Source organism: Leptonychotes weddellii, chromosome 8, assembly GCF_054177405.1.
Source record: "Leptonychotes weddellii isolate Sample4059 chromosome 8, ASM5417740v2, whole genome shotgun sequence".
NCBI classification, from domain to species: domain Eukaryota; kingdom Metazoa; phylum Chordata; class Mammalia; order Carnivora; family Phocidae; genus Leptonychotes; species Leptonychotes weddellii.
Genome location: NC_138376.1, coordinates 63,687,343 through 63,704,504, shown reverse-complemented (window position 1 = coordinate 63,704,504; position 17,162 = coordinate 63,687,343). Strand labels below are relative to the sequence as shown.

The 17,162-nt window shown below is 39.3% G+C and overlaps 1 pseudogene across 8 annotated transcripts in view; it reads right to left on the bottom strand.

The window, feature by feature from the left end:
• LOC115939445 (small ribosomal subunit protein eS6 pseudogene) overlaps nt 1–17,162 on the bottom strand; it is a 195,538-nt pseudogene that overhangs the window by 175,613 nt on the left and 2,763 nt on the right. For 4 of the 8 annotated variants that reach the window (XR_014147789.1, XR_014147796.1, XR_014147793.1 and 1 more), the window contains exons 2-5: nt 4,727–4,959; nt 3,797–3,869; nt 3,440–3,496; nt 2,525–2,708 (exon numbers count right to left, since the gene is read on the bottom strand). The product of XR_014147789.1 is annotated as a small ribosomal subunit protein eS6 pseudogene, transcript variant X2 (transcript). The remainder of the gene's footprint in view (nt 1–2,524; nt 2,709–3,439; nt 3,497–3,796; nt 3,870–4,726; nt 4,960–17,162) is intronic. The other 4 variants (XR_014147792.1, XR_014147794.1, XR_014147795.1 and 1 more) reach the window with 2 other exon arrangements.

The window sequence follows — 17,162 nt, the reverse complement described above, 5'->3', positions numbered from 1 at the left end:
ATAAAGAACTTAACTCAACAACAGAAAAATCTGATGGAAAAAATGGGCAGAGGATCTGAATAGACATTTTTCCAAAGGAGACATACCCATGGTCAATAGCTCAACATCATTAATCATTGGGGAGATGCAAATCAAAACCACAGTAAGATATTACTTCCCATTTGTTAGAATGGTTATAACTAAAAGACAAGATATAACAAGTGTTGGTAAGGAGGTGGAGAAAAGGGAACCACTGTGCACTGTTGGTGGGAATGTAAATTGGTGCAGCTACTAGGGGAAACAACATAGAGATGTCTCAAAAAATTAGAAATAGAACTTCCATATGATCCCACAATACTTATTTACTTCTTGGTATATAATCAAAGGAAATGAAAACAGGATATCAAAGGATATTCTGCACTCCCACATTCACTGCAGCATTATCCACAATAGCCAACATATGGAAAAAAAGTAAGTGTTCATCAACAGATGAATGGATTAAGATGTGGTATATATATAAACTATTATTCAGCAATGAGGAAGAAGGAAATCCTGCCATTTGGGATAACATGAATGGACCTTGAGGGCATTAAGCTAAGTGAAACAAGTCAGAGTAAGACAAACACTATATGATAGCACTTATATGTGGAATCTAAAAAAGCTGAACTCGTAAGACAAAGACTAGAATACCAGGAACTGAGGAGTGGTGACAATGGGGAGATGTTGGTCAAAGAGTACAAATTTCCAGTTACAGGATGAATAAGTTCTGGGGATCTAAGGCACAGCATGGTGACTATAATTAATAATACTGTATTACATACTTGAAAGTTGCTAAGAGAGTAAACTTAAATGTTTCACTACAAAAAAAGAAACAGTAATTATGTGATATGATGAAGGTGTTCACTAACAGGTATGGTGGTAATCATTTTGCAATATATAAGTGTATTAAATCAACACGTTGTACACGTTAAACTTACACAATGTTATATGTCAATAATATCTCAATAAAGTTAGGGAGGTGGGGGAGAAATACTTGAATAAAATCACTGGCTTTAAGGAAAAAGAGAAAAAACTCTTTTGGGCATAGACTTAGGGCAAAGTCACTTAAATGGGAAAGAAATTCAAATTGTCAGTAGACTTCAACAGAATAAAATGGCATAATTTATATAAGGTACTCAAGAAAAGAAAGTATGGCTCAATGATTTTTGTATTTGAAAGTCAACCAAACTGTCTTTCAAAATTAAATGCCACAGTAAACTGTTATCAATATGCAAGAACTCATATTGTTCACATGAACCTTTCCTATCAAATCTACTAGGGAATGAGCTTCAGATAGCATAATGACTAGAGAAACATTGACATAAGAATTACTGGTGAATATTAAATATTTATTTAATTGTAAAATTAAGATAAGATGAGGGTTATGAGAGAATATAGTATACAATGGTTATATGAGTTTACAATGTTGATACAGTACAGCTGTACTATACATCTTTTTTTTAAGGTGAGGAAATGAGGAACGCATACCCAAAAATAATTTAATTGTTTCCAGCAATCATATGAGTGGTGGTAGTATTTTTGAGACTTGTTTTTCTAAGACTATCCTGTATATAATGTGGAATAAAACAAACAAATAATTATGTGATATTATAACATGCCAATATTCTTGATAACTGGGATTATTCTTGATGAGGAAAGGAGATTTAGAAATTATGTTATAATTTTTAAAGCATTAATGGATTTAGGCATTGAGTTTCAACGTCAGCTAGCATCAAGAGAGACAATCAAACACTATATACTTTTTAAATCTGTGTAAGACTGAGTAATGTATTAAATATACTATGAGAATATAATCCACAAATCAAGACTGTAAGAAACTATATAGGTCAAATGATTCAATTTCCTCAACAAATAAAATATGAGGGGAAGATAAAAAGAGACAGATGAGGAACTCACAGATTAAGAGAGATTTAAAAGAAAGAACTAAACAATGATGTTTAGGGATGCATACATAGCTGATAAAATTATAATGAAAGCAAAGAATTGATTACTGTAAAATTCATGATAGTCATTACTTTTAGGTGGGTAGAAAGGGGTTTGTGATTAAGATAAGGCATATACAGGGCACTTGGGGTAGCTGGCAAAATACTGTTTCTTGACCTAGGTGGGAGTTACAAGGATGTTTAACTTTTAATAATTCATTAATGTTTGCATTGGTTTTATAGAGTTTCCAGTCTCTAATATGTTAGGCATAAAAAAGATTAAAAATAAACAAAAAATAAATTTTTAAATGTAAATCATAGTATGTTGCTCTCCTGCCTAAAACCCTCCAATAGCTTTCCATCACATTCACAACAAAACAAAAATTCTTTCCTTCCAGTCTCAACTCCTGCAATCCTCAGCCTTTAAAATGAATCATGGAACACTACATCTAATTAATTAATTAATTAATTAATTAATTTTAAAATGCCCATTATATGAAAGATGACATGAAAAATAAAAAAATTTTTTAAATTAAAAAAAAAAAGCATTCTAGTCAGGGCACCTGGGTGGCTCAGTCGGTTAAGCGGTGAAACGTCTGCCTTCAGCTTAGGTCATGATCCCAGGGTCCTGGGATGGAGACCTGCACTGGGCTCCCTGCTCAGCGGGGAGTCTGCTTCTCCCTCTACTTCTGCCCCTCCCCCTGCTCCTGTTCTCTCTCTTTTGCTTTCTCGTTCAATAAATAAAATCTTAAAAAAAAAAAAAAGCATTCAAGTCACTTTGGTTTTCTTTGTTTCTTGATTATGCCACTTTTATTTTACATTAACTCTTCTCTCTGTCTTGGAACTCCACCATTTCCTTTGTTTAGAGCAATTTCCCCCTACATTTTGCATAAAAGGCCCCTCTGCTCTGTAGAATCCATTCTCTATTAAATTGAGTCATCCTCTTTATATTCTTTCTAGTACTTATCATCTGAAATTACCTTGCTTAATTATTTACTTTTTCTGACTGTGTCTTCCATTAGAACAAAAGCTCTTCGAGAGGAAGGACTTGTCTGACCTGGTCACTGCTGCAACCACTGCTCCTAGAACAGTGTCTGGCATATAGAAGATACTCAACGAATTAAACCACTCAGAAAGAATGAATAGTATGAGAAGAGAACCAAGGACAAAACCATGGGGAATGTCTACATTAGGAGACAGGTAAAGGAAGAGAAAGGGGTGAAGAAATCTTCTGAACAAAGGAAAAGAGGTGTCCCAGGAACCAGACAGTAAAGTGTCCTGGTAAATTTGGTTCTCGAATCCTTACATCATTTATTGCTTGTAGCTTAGAACTTGCTCCTTAGACCTGATGCTTGATATTCTTCGACTGGTACTGACTTCTGGTCTCCCCCTGCTCCAACCACCTCTTGACTTAAGAAGCTTAAGATTAAGCAACTGTTCCAGGAAAAGCTCATCCAACCCATTCCCCTGAGACTCACCCTTGGGACAGCCTTTTGCGGCTGGAATTCCTTCCAGATTCACCTCAGGAGTGTGGACTAAATAGAAGCAAATTGATTGTATGGTAAATGACACAGAAACAATTTCTCAAACATCTTCATAATCATTATCACTGAAACAAATCACCAAGGGTAAAGATCAAAGATAAGAGTTAGAAAAAGAATTGCACACACAGAAAGAAGAGCTTTAAAGAAGAAATTGGAAGTGACAATTTAAAAAATAAATATTTGCTGAAGAATTAGAAATGCTAAGTATCAAACACAAACTGAAATGGGGAATAGATAAGATCTGAAGCACCATGTCCACAAACTGTTATAGTTGTCAAATTTCATACTTACCAAAAATATGTGCTTCAATAGGGAAGAATCAAGATTCTAAGGAAGAAATCATGGAAAATAATGACAAAGGGATCTGTACAAAATCAAAAACAGAAATGATAAGGAAACAATATTGTATAGACACGATAGGATAATCCATTGATATATTAATTTGCTCTCTCACCTGAAAGTATTTTTCCCCTCCTCTATTCTAGTCAAATAACCAGAAAACTTTGGAATTTGCTTTTAGGAAACAATGTCAACTCTGACTTCTCCCCTGTCATGCTGTTTCTCTCTCTCTCTCTCAAATAAATAAAATCTTTAAAAAAAAAAAAAAAGCAGATCTGAGTCTTAGAGAAATTAAGGAATGTGACATTCTTTGCATATCAATATTTTGGACTAAAATTCATAATTATCACAGACATTTAGACAAAATAAGCTAGAGTTCCTTATGAATACAGCACAAGAGACTGCAGAGTTTTAGGGCACCTGGGTGGCTCAGTCAGTTGGGCATCCAACTCTTGATTTTGGCTTGGGTCTTGATCTTGGGGTCATGAGATCAAGCCCTGCAGCAGGCTCCATGCTCAGTGTGGAGTCTGCTTAAGATTCTCTCTCCCTCTCCTTCTTCCCCTCCCCCCCACTCACATGCTCTATCTCTCTCTCTCTAAAATAAATAAATAAAATCTTTAAAAAAGAAGAGAGATGGCAGAGTTTTAAAAGAATTAAGAAGAATAAAAGGCAAAAGACAAATGTCCCAGTAACAATGAGAAAGAACAGCAAATAGGAATAAATCATATGCATTAGGGTTCTCCAAAGAAACAAAACCAATAGGAAATACAGAGTATAAATATATCTAGATAGATATCTAAGTATAGATATCTATCTAGATATATTTATATATGTATACAACAATGGAATATTACTCAGCCATCAGAAAGGATGAATACCTACCATTTACATTGATGCGGATGGAACTGGAGGGTATTATGCTAAGCAAAATAAGTCAATCAGAGGGGCGCCTGGGTGGCTCAGTCGTTGAGCGTCTGCCTTCAGCTCGGGTCATGATCTCAGGGTCCTGGGATCGAGCCCCGCATTGGGCTCCCTGCTCCGCGGGGAGCATGCTTCCCACTCTCCCTGCTGGTGTTCCCTCTCTCGCTGTGTCTCTCTCTGTCAAATAAATAAATCTTTAAAAAAAAAAAAGAAAGAAGTCAATCAGAGAAAGACAATTATCATATGGACCCATATGTGGAAGATAAGAAATAGCGCAGAGGATCATAGGGGAACGGAGGGAAAATTGAATGGGAAGAAATCAGAGAGGGAGACAAACCATGAGAGACTCTTGACTCTGGGAAACAAACTGAGGGTTGCAGAAGGGGAGGTGGATGGGGAGATGGGGTAATTGGGTGATGGACATTGAGGGCACGTGATATGATGAGCACTGGGTGTTATGTGCAACTGACGAATCAATGAACACTACATCTGAAACTAATGATGTACTATGCATTGGCTAATTGAATTTAAATAAAAAAATAAAAATAAATTCACTTAAGTATACAGAGAGAGGGAGTTAGATCTACAGGGTAGGCCAGTAGGCTGAAGACCCAGAAGAACTGCAGTTCTAGCCCAAAGGCAGTTCTGCTGGCAGAATTCGTTCTTGTTCTGGAGAGGTCAGTTTTTGTTCAATTAAGGCCTTCAGCTGATTGGACGAGACTTATCCACATTATGGAGGGTAATCTACTTTACTCAAAGTCCACTGATTTAAATGTTAATCTCATCCAAAAAAACTCTTTCATTGAAACATTCAGAAGAATGTCTGATGAAATATTTGGGTACTATGGCCCAGCCAAGTTAGAGCATAAAACTAACCACGTATCATATATTCCCTGAATGCCAAGGCAATTTCCATTTACCATGTAAGATACCTGCAGCTGTAAATACTTGAGAATCCACTTTAGAAATCACTTGATATGTAAAATAGAGAAACAGATGTTAGGTTATTGCAAATATTTCAAAATAATAGGAACATCTATACTTAAGGTTCTAGTACAAAAATTTAAAGGATGAAAACTGTCAAATAGTGGAAGTGTCTGAAAACTGATTTTAAAAGGATGTATCTTGTAAACAGTTTGTGAGAAGTCATTCTATTTTTCCTAAAACTGGGAACAAGGGGTAAGAAAATAATCAAGAGACCATAGACTGGCACAATAGAGATAATTCTCTCCCACCTCACTCTTTTTTTTTTTTTTTAAGTAGACTCTGTGCCCAGCGTGGAGCTCAAACTCACGAACCCATGACCCTGAGATCAAGACCTGAGCTGAGATCAAGAGCTAGATGCTCAACCAAATGAGCCACCCAGGCACTCTTCCAACCTCACTCTTTTACAAAAAACTAACTTGACCCTCTCTTCTCCTTCTCAGCAGCTAGAATCTAAGAGTCAGAGGGAATGAAACTAACCCACTGTACTTCACCAACATGGCCCCCAACTGATATTTGACAAGGGCCTAGAAACATTCTCTGCTAGGTATAATGAGCCAAAGTAGCCTCAACTAAATCCCCAACAACTTCAGGCCTTGAAACAGGGCAAAAATTTGACATATTAAAAAATACAGTGTGTGGGGCGCCTGGGTGGCTCAGTCGTTAAGCGTCTGCCTTCGGCTCAGGTCATGATCCCAGGGTCCTGGGATCGAGCCCCACATCGGGCTCCCTGCTCCGTGGGAGGCCTGCTTCTCTCTCTCCCACTCCCCCTGCTTGTGTTCCCTCTCTCGCTGTCTCTCTCTGTCAAAAAATAAATAAAATCTTTAAAAAAAAAAAAATACAGTGTGGCCTTCACTATCATTATCCCACATCTTTATTCTAATGAATAAAAATCGGTAGACTGGCCCTTAATGTGTTAAATACTCTAAGAAACATCTCCATCAGATTTGTCTCCACATGACTTCCTTGAAATGCCAGAAAGTTACAGCTTATACTATGGTTCTTTAGTTTTTCTTTTTTTTTTTCAAAGATTTTATTTATTTATTTGAGAGAGAGACCGAGAACACGAGCAGAGGGGAGGGGCAAAGGGAGAGGGAGAAGCAGACTCCCCACTGAGCAGGGAGCCTGATGCAGGGCTCATCCCAGGACCCTGAGATCATGACCTGAGCTTAAGGCAGACATTTAACTGACTGAGCCACCCAGGCACCCATATTGTTCTTTAGTTTTTCGATACAGATTTTAGATTTGCTCAAGCAGATCTCCTCATTCTCAGAATGATATGTATGTGTTGAAGATCTTTATCGTCAGGGCATGCAGTAAAAATATATAAGGTCTATTCATAATGTATATCATGGTTAGTGAATCTTTGAATTTAATCACTCTTTCCAAATAAGTTGATTTTCAATATGTCTTTCTTAAAAGGTTATCTTTCATTTTCTATTCTTATACATAAGTATCTCCCAGAAATAAACTCTAAGTTTCCTTCCATTTCAATACCTTCACTGTATAATTATTTTCAAAGTTGACAAGCTCTAATTACCTACATAATATGAGGTAGAAAAATTCTTTCTATGACAGGCCATTAAATAATATTTCTGAGATAAAGACTTCTGATCCATGGCCTTGCCCTGCAATAGTACATGCATTTCAGGTTCCTCCATATACCTGAAACAGACCGTTGAGAACATCACAGAAAAGTACTAGTGTGAGGAGAGCTAAGTAAACACGTACATCGTACATCAGGGACGCCATATACTGTAGCCAATTCCCAACTCCACTTTAATTCCCAACCCCCCAGAAACTGCTCAGCCATTCATGATATTTGATACTGAAGTACTTACAAAATATAGTCAATCATTACATTGGTTGTATGATAAAAGATAACTGTCAAAACTTAGTAGTGAGCTGGGAAATTATTTTAACAACATACAATAGCCATGATTTCATCCTTCCAAAATATCTTTAAGAAATCTGTACTAGCTGTTTGCCATCTAGCTGTTTGTCATTTAGAGAATTACTAAATTCTCTAAAACCAGAGTTTAAAATACATAACACATGACTGTATATTATAAAGCTAGAGGGTGGGACACCTGGGTGGCTCAGTCATTAAGCGTCTGCCTTCAGCTCAGGTCATGGTCCCGGCATCAAGTCCCATATAGGGCTCCCTGCTCCACGGGAAGCCTGCTTCTCCCTCTCCCACTACGCCTGCCTGTGTTCCCTCTCTTGCCGTGTCTCTCTCTGTCAAATAAATAAATAAAATCTTTTAAAAATAATAATAGATAAATAAATAAGAAATAAAGCTAAAGGGTGAAAGTGTTGATATAACACCTGCTTTACAAACCTTACTTTGAAAATTTAGGATGCTAGGACTTATGTCCCTGAAGTTATCATAAAATGACAGCTAACAGCAATTATATAAAATTTACTGACAAGGTATGGGATTCAGTTATTATAAAATTTCCCAATCCGTTTCTAGGCAATCATTTGCATGCAGCCCTTCTAAACAGTGCTTAAGAATTATCTGAACATCTTATTTAATACTGACTATAATTTATTTGTAAGGAGCTACAGTAGAATGGACAGTTGTAATATGCTTCTCACAGATACACTAAAAGCCAGCTTTCATTTAGACAATGTTACATAATCTTGGAGAATGGGGTAAAAAAAAAATAGACACTAGCCACCAGGTAAAGTTGGTATACAGAAACCAAAATATTAATTCACTTTTGCAAAGTTGACAAGACTAGAATATCCTTTATTATATACATAAGTGGCATGTGTACTTTTAAGTGTACTTAATTGGAGCTCATCAAAATAGTATTTTATAGGTACATTTTATTCAGGGTCCCAACAAAAAACATATAGGTAACTTGAGAAAAGTTCAATAAGCTTCACAAGGTAGGCAAGATGTAGGAAACCAAAAAGAATAGTATCCTGGGCAGTTGAGCCTTGGGTCTGAATGGGCAAGGGAAGAAAGAGAGGGGTGGGCCACTTTAAAAGAAGTTATCCCTTTAGTAGAGGCCAATAGCAACTCCCTCTTCCCTCTGATTGGGATTCCCTACTGGCCCAAACCAATGGGAAACCAGAGGACAAGGAATTCATTGATACAATCCATTTAGGTTAGCTTCCCAGAGCAAAAAGCAGGTGGAAAAGTTTAAGGAATGGCTCTAGTGGGAAATGTAAGAGAGTTAGCATAGCAGATATTTTTTTTTTAAGATTTATTTATTTGAGAGAGAGAGCATGAGCAGGAGGGCAGAGGGAGAGAGAATCTCAAGCAGACTCCACACTCGGTGTGAAGCCGGATGCAGGGCTCAATCCCAGGAACCTGAGATCATGACCTGAGCCAAAACCAAAAGTCCAATGCTTAACCGACTCAGGTGCCCCCATAGCAGATTTTTTTTAATGAGGTAAAGTGAGGTTGATATATCCCTTTGGTCCATGAAGGAGCTTCAAGGGGTTTAAGAATTAGTAGAAGCAGGGGGCACCTGGGTGGCACAGCTGGTTAAGCAACCAACTCTTTATTTCAGTTCAGCTTATATGATCTCAGGGTCATGAGATTGAGCCCCGAGTCAGACTCCACACTGGGTATGGAGCCTGCTTTTGATTCTCTTTCTCCCTCTCCTTCTGCCCCTCCCCTTTCCCCCACATTCTCTCTCTCTCTTAAAAAAAAAAAAAAAAGAATTAGGAGAAGCAGATGGTCATAGATCATTACAGTAATGACCCTGGCAAATCACACCTCTGAGTATCCACACCCTTGTTCACCTCCCCTTATATTGACCCTGGGCTTGGCCATATGACTTGATATGATCAATGGAACATCAGCACACATGATACAAGCAAAAGTTTAATAGGTGACCTCTTGTAATACTGCTCTGATATGTCTATGCCATGAAGACATCCAGAATGAAATACCATGTGGAAAGAGAGGACCAGCTGTCCTGGTTGTCCCAGCTGAGCCTCACCCCCAGCAGATCTGTTAACTGAGCACCTCAGCATGAATAAGCCCAATCAGAAAAACTACCCAGTCAACCCACAGAATCATGAGAAATAATAATTGTTTTTGTTGTAAGCACCGGGTTTAGTATGGTTTATTAAGCAGCAATAGATAACTGAACACAACCTGATTTGACTGAGGAAGGGCTAAACTCCAGTGCCATAAGAATCAACCATGTTCAAATGATATCCCTACAACCTAATTCTCTCTGCCTCTCAACTCAGCTCTACTCTCTTCCCCTCTGTGTGTTAACTTAATTCTCAAAGAGGTTCTCCTCTTGTGGTCAAAAGATGGTTGTAGCAGGATTTAGAGAAAACGGAACCCTCATGCACTGTTAGTGAGAATGTAAACTGGTACAGCCACCGTGGAAAACAGTGTGGAAGTTCCTCGAAAAATTAAAAATAGAAATACCATGTGGTCCTGTAATTCCACTGCTAGGTATTTACCCAAAGAAAACAAAAACACTAATTCAAGTATAGAAAAAAAAAACAAAAACAATAATTCAAATATCCATTTATTGTAGCATTATTTAAAATAGCCAAGATATGGAAGCAACCCAAGCGTCCATCAATAGATGAATGGATAAAGAAGATGTGGTATATTTAGCTTGGAATATTAGCCATAATATTCCAATCCTACTTCACTTCCTTGGTCTGCCTTTTTTACTCTGCAGACTGACACAATGGAATATTAGCCATAAAAAAGAATGAGATCTTACCATTTGTAACAACATGGATGGACCTAGAGGGCATTATGCTAAGTGAAATAAGTCAGACAGAGAAAGACAAATACCACACAATTTCACTTATATGTGGCATCTAAAAAAACAAAATGAATGAACAAACAAAATGCAGAAACAGACCCATAAATACAGAGAATAAACTGATGGTTGCCAGAGGGGAGGGGGTTGGGAGAGAGGCAAAATGGGTGGAGTGGGAAGTACAGGCTTTCAGTTTGGGATGAATAAGTCATAGGGATGAATGGTACAGCACAGGGAATACAGTGAATGGTACTGTAATGGTGTTGTATGGTGACAGAGGGTAGTTACACTTGTCATGAGCATAGCATAACATACAGACTTGTTGAATCACTATGCCATCCCCCTGAAACTAGTGGAACATTGTGTGTCAACTATAATTCAATTTAAAAAGAGAGATGGTTGTAGCACTTCCAGATTTTACATCCTCAATATGCAATATGGACTTTTTCTCAACAGTTGGACAAAAAAGTTAAATCTGACTCATACTGGCCCAAACTGGGTTGTTTCTACCTGCAAACCAATCACTGTAGCCAGGTGGGTAGGACTGGAGTGGTTAAGCCAATCAGGCCCTACCCTAGAGCTGAGAGTGAGTAGTTGCATCCAAATAATATGAGCTGAGAGTAAATGAAGGATGGATCCACAAAAAAACTAAGAGAACTTGGAAAAGGATCCTGTGGATGCCAGGTAGCAAAACTGATGAATTTGTAGTACGAATCCTAAATGCATATCTCCACCTTTCACCTTTCTCCCAAATTCTAGGCTTGTTTATTCAATTGCATACTTGGTATTTTGTATGGGATGTCTACAAACATCTCAAACTTTAAATGTCCCAAACTGAACCACCTATGTAAAACAGGCCTGGAGGTGGAGTGCTCCCCTTATTCTTTGTTGTAGCTCCCAAATCTTACCCCCACTCTCCTCCTGCCAAAGCCCCATAATCTTTGAAGTAAGCCAATAGATTTTAACACTAGCTTCTTGTCCTTGTTACTGTCATCTTTCAAACCCCTGCATCACACTCCCTCATTCACTGATGACTCTAGCACCTGTTTGCCTTTATTCTCACCACCACTCTTATCAATTATAGTGTTAACATCCATAGTGATGATTCACCTAATACCTTACATTCTCAGTTTCTCATCCTCCTTCCCTCCAATGATCATTTCATTCTTCCAGCTCAACCACCCCATCCTGCAGTAACACTGTTGACTCCATCTTTATCAACAATTATACTACCTCTAAAATCTCAAATTCCAGAACCCCATTCTCTAATGCTCCCATTTCCTATCATTTCTAGTCTTCCCACTGCAGCTCTTCCTTGGACTTAATGAAATGTCCAGTCCACAGACACCATCTCTTCCTCACAACAAATCATCCCCTTACCCAGTTTATATTTCCTTGTTTTTTATTCAAATCATTTCCTTGCAAACACTCTTTAACTCTTTAGTCCTTTCTTCCTTCATTATCTTGCCTGGCAAAACTTTAAGCCTAATTAATCCCACCTACTCCATACCTGCACCCAAGTGTCTGAGTATTTCTAGAAAAGGAAAGCTTAAAACTTTATTCATAAAAATTTATGGCCATAAATGTCATGGGCACACAACTCTGGCAACCAATCCTACTTCACTTCCTTGGTCTGCCTTTTTTTACTCTGCAGCCTGACAATTTCACATATCCTTTTCCTAAACCTCTTGTACCTCATTATTTTCCATTCTCACTTGATGACCTCGCCTCATGATTATTTGAGAAAATAAAAACAATGAGTCAGGATCTGCATTATCTGTACCTACACTTCCTGCCGTGGAGCAAGAGACATCTACTGCTTACTACCAGAAGCCACAGCCCCAGGATGTCAACCACTGCATGATTTGCAGGTATCAGGGTCATCAAGAAATATGACTCACACAGGCACTGGATGTAACACTTTACTCACACAAGAAGCAGAGCAAAATCAGCCTCAATAGTGAGCATCGGGCGCCTGGGTGGCTCAGTTGGTTAAGCGACTGCCTTCGGCTCAGGTCATGATCCTGGAGTCCCGGGATCGAGTCCCACATCGGGCTCCCTGCTTGGCGGGGAGCCTGCTTCTCCCTCTGACCCTCCCCCATCTCGTGCTCTCTCTCTCTGTCTCATTCTCTCTCTCAAGTAAATAAATAAAAATCTTTAAAAAAAAAATAATGAGCATCAGTCCCCGATGGCCAGCGCATCTCACCCCACAGTTGATGCACAGATGATCTACACACATCCTCCTGTGTTGCAGGTGAAGGATCCCCACCTCTCCATGCCAGAACAGATATAGCAGTGGGGTTGGCCAGGTGCCATATGATGCACACACTTTAGGCAGAACAAAGTAAATATCAAATCAGGAACAGGGAAAGATACTCCCAAACAAATCTATACGCCCAGTACAGGGTATGAGGGCTCATCTCCATGTACAGAAATGTTTCAGGTCCAAGGCACATTGTTACGCTGCCACACAAGGGTCAACAGACTGTGCATGACTGCCTTTCTCAATGGTCCAGCCCCCCAACCATTGTTCAGCTGCTTAAATAGCAGATAAAGTGCATAAAATGTGATAGGACCACTGTCTGCCCCAAATTTGGAGGTACAGCTGCATCTAATGGGGCCCTTGAACAATCTATATGGATGCAGTTTGCCTGCAGAGCCTACCTGTCATTTTGAGGCAGTACTTCATCAAGGTCTCTAGGAGAACAAGACCCAGGATGATGATCAGGCCTACCCTTGAGGATGGTCCCTAATTAGGAACCCCAAGTGCCTGGATTAAGCCAACTAAGGAGTTTTTTAAAAAATGCATCAGGGGGATGGGGACTGCAGGTATATATAGTCAGTAATCATCCCACCTGAGCATGGATGCTCTTTAGTTTTTACCTTACCTGAATTATTGATATATACACAAGAGTTGTTGGCAATAATACAAATGCCTCAGTTCTGCCAACAGATAATCGAGGCTATTCAGTTATCCATCACTACCTTAGCTAGTGAGTTTTGTGAGTCTTGTTGGTTTTGGATAGCTTGGAGGTCTGAGTCATTCTGTACCAGTCAGGCCATCACAATGGGAATATGGGATTACGGCCTTAACCTTTAATTTAGAGGACTTCTCTCTACCACATAGTATGGGTGTAAGTCTTCTGTAGGAATCTCATTCACTTCGGTTTTATCTATCCAGTTTTGCCAACAAAAGCCGTATTGCTCCATGGATCAACTCTGTGCTGTCCTTTTTTTCCCCCTTTATAATCTCTTGAATTCCCCTTTTGGCCCTCTGGGCATGGATTCCCCTTGTTTTCTATCTGTTCAGCCCAAGTTGTAGGAAACCATTGAAATCATTTTATTGTTTTTTTTATCCCAAGCAAGACTTTTGAGTGGAGCTTTTCCATTGTTTCCCCCACGGTCATTTCAGAGACAACAGTAGTGATAGCAGGGTCTTCCACTGAGAAGGGCCTTATTGCATGAAGGCCTCCAATGCATCATCCATGTCCCCAGAGGCAGGGTCACATAATCAGGTGTCTATGGCTTTTACCTGAAATGCAGGCTTTATGAATGATTTTCCAGAGTGTCTTAGTCTTAGGGAAGTCCTATATTGAGAATACTATTCTCATACTCCTTGCAATCTACATCAAGAGTGACATGGATTTATCTCTCTGTCCTGTTTGTTGCCTTATTCAATGCAGGCAAAAAATGCATTGCAGCAAGGGGTCAGTGGTTAGCTTCAAATGCACCACTCATCCTGAGACATTTGGGTCTGCAAGGCCTTCTCATCGAACAGGGGCACCAATCAAGCTGCACAAGACTCTCCTGGCCTCTGCCCATATCTTTCAGTTTTTGTATTTCACTCTCTGAAAAGGGCCTCATTTCAACAGTTTCATTTTCAGCAACATCATTGGTGGTTTGCATTTAGTGAAAACAAAGTCTTACTTGGGGCTTTTAAGCAATTTGGATCAAGCAAAGCTTTCTACATGGGGGCCTTTGATTCCCCTTGGGTGTCATCTGCAGCTTCTGCATGTGGGAGCTAGAGGACAGTGATGGAGTGTGAAGGTGGCCAGAAGCCAGGTTAATTTTCCAGGTTTTTTTAGGGCCCACCTCTTGCATTTCTGCCCTTATCCATCATACCAGTTTATCCTTGTTGATAGGGAAACTGCCTACATCTCATTTATTCCCATTCGGCCAGAGAGAGCCCAGTACTCAGTCAACCCCCCTCGGGAGCTGACACCACCGTGGGATGGCTGGACTGATGAACGCCATGCGTCTGCATCATGTACTAACATTGTTGGTGACCTTGCTCACTGCCCTAAACTGTTGAGCAACTAACACCTGTTGCCAACCACCAGGAAAAGCAATAGCAAGATGTCAGCCTACTGCAGAGTTTGCAGGTGTTGGCATTGCCAAGAAAGACATGACTCACACAGACACTGGATGGAACAACACTTTATTCACAAAGAAGAGATCAAGCAAGATCAGCTTCAACCGTGACTGCCAGTCCATCATGGCCAGTGCATCTTGCCCCAAAGATGACTCAATGAGGTGATCCGTACTCATCTTTTTATGTGGCAGGTGAAGAATGCCCTTCCCTTCTCACCAGGAACAGATATAGCAATGGGGTTGGCCAGGTGCCAAATGATGTACATGTTTTAAGCAGAAAAAGAGGTATATATCAAAACCTGAATAGGGAAAGATAGTCCCAGACAAGTCCAAATGCCCAGAGCAGGCTGGTAGGACTCCTTATCTCCATGAAAGAAAATGTTCCAGGCCCTAGGGACACTTATGCAGTTATGCAAGGGTCAATGGGCTGTGCATGACTGCCTCTCCCAACACCATTTTAACAAATAAAACAGATGAATTGTTCTTGCTCCAATCAAAGACCTCCATCTGCATTCTGGAAAAGATCTCCTCTTCTCAAGGATTTTGCTCCTACAACTTTTTTTTTTTTTGCCTTAAAAAAGCAGTCCCTTGACCTATGACCCTCTCCAGCTACTGACCCATTTCTGCCTTCTCATCTCATTTTCTCCTCAGTCCTCTTCAACTGGGCTTCCATCATCACTGTTTCACTGAGACTGTGTTCTTCATGTTGCCAAACCCAATGGTCGTTTCTGATATCATACCTGACCTTTCAGGAGCATTCCAAATCACGTATCTCTCTCCTTCTTCATTTCCAAGATATCACACTCTCCAGTTTTACCTCTAAGGTGTCTCCTTTGCTGGCACTTCCTTCTCTACTAGAACTCTAAACTAAGCAGTGCACCGAGGTTCTGCTCTGTCCTGGGCTTTCTCCTCTTTATTTATACTCTTTCCCTGATGATCTCAGTGTCATGCTTTAAATATCTTACTCATGCCAATGACACTCAAGCCCTGACCTCTCCTGAATTTTAGACTCATGTATCACACTGTCCTTGACATTTCCACATATATAAGGCTTTCCCCCTAATTTAAGCTCTTTACTTCATGAACTTAACACTTTACTATTTCATAGAGTATTCACAAGATTTTCTTCAATTCACATTTTTCTGTTCTGCCATCAAACCTAGACTTTACTGACTAGTTCAGTTTAGAAACTGGAAAAAAGAACATTATACTAAGATTCTTTCATTCTAATTTTTGAAGTTTGATTTTTTTTTTTTTTTCTGCTTTGGAATACTTATGCTTACACTACTTAACATGGCATACATACTTCTACCATGATTTTAGCAAAAGTTGTAATAGTGAACTTTATTCTCATGCATTATCTATCCAGATCTTTGTGTGTACTGAAATGTTTTCAAAAGTTGTCTACTGTAAGGTATCTGCACACACCATAGTACTGGTTCTAGACTATTGCAGTTGGCACTTTTCTCTTTTCTCCCCACACTTGCCCATGCACAAAACTTCAATCATCCTCTCTACATTTGTTTGTCCTTCTCTAGCTCTGACTTTTCTCTTGGGTTTCATTTCTACATTTCTGATGATCCATTGGATATGTAACGCAATGTTCCACCCCATATTTAACACAAGAGAAAATGAATCTTTTCCCTTCTCCCAAATCAGTAACTGACTTCCCTCTTCCTCTCAATGGAGTTGCTGTTCTCTTGGCTGCCCAGGCTCCATGCTGCTCCCACATCTCATCACATCCTGCTACTTCTTCCTTCAACACAGCAATATCATGCCTTCATGACATTATGAATTTGGGAAAAGAAAGACTTGGGAATGTTAGTTAACTGAAATCTCTATGCCTCACTTTTTCCAGCTCTACTGCAAGGTTAAAAATACATACCAGGATTATCTGAAGATTACATGAGCTAAAGTGCAGAAGAACCTAACAGCACCTAAGTTCTGTGTGTTGTTTTCTTCCCTGCCGTCCATTTCCATGGCCAAAATTATAATGGTGTCCCTCACAATATTTCATCTAAATGACTGCACCAATTTCTAACCTCTGCTTTTAATCTTTCCTCTAAAACACTATTTGGTTCACATTATGATCTTATCCAAGTCTTTAATGACTACTTTTTAAAGCAGAGGTATCTAAAGTTAGATAGACACTCCTTACTAAACTATAAACTCAGGAAGGACAAGGACTTCTGTGTATTCTTATTAGCTTTCCCTGAAGCACATGGCATGCACCAGGGGCTCAGTGAACATTTCTTCCAAAAAATTATTAAAACGATGATTGTATCTAA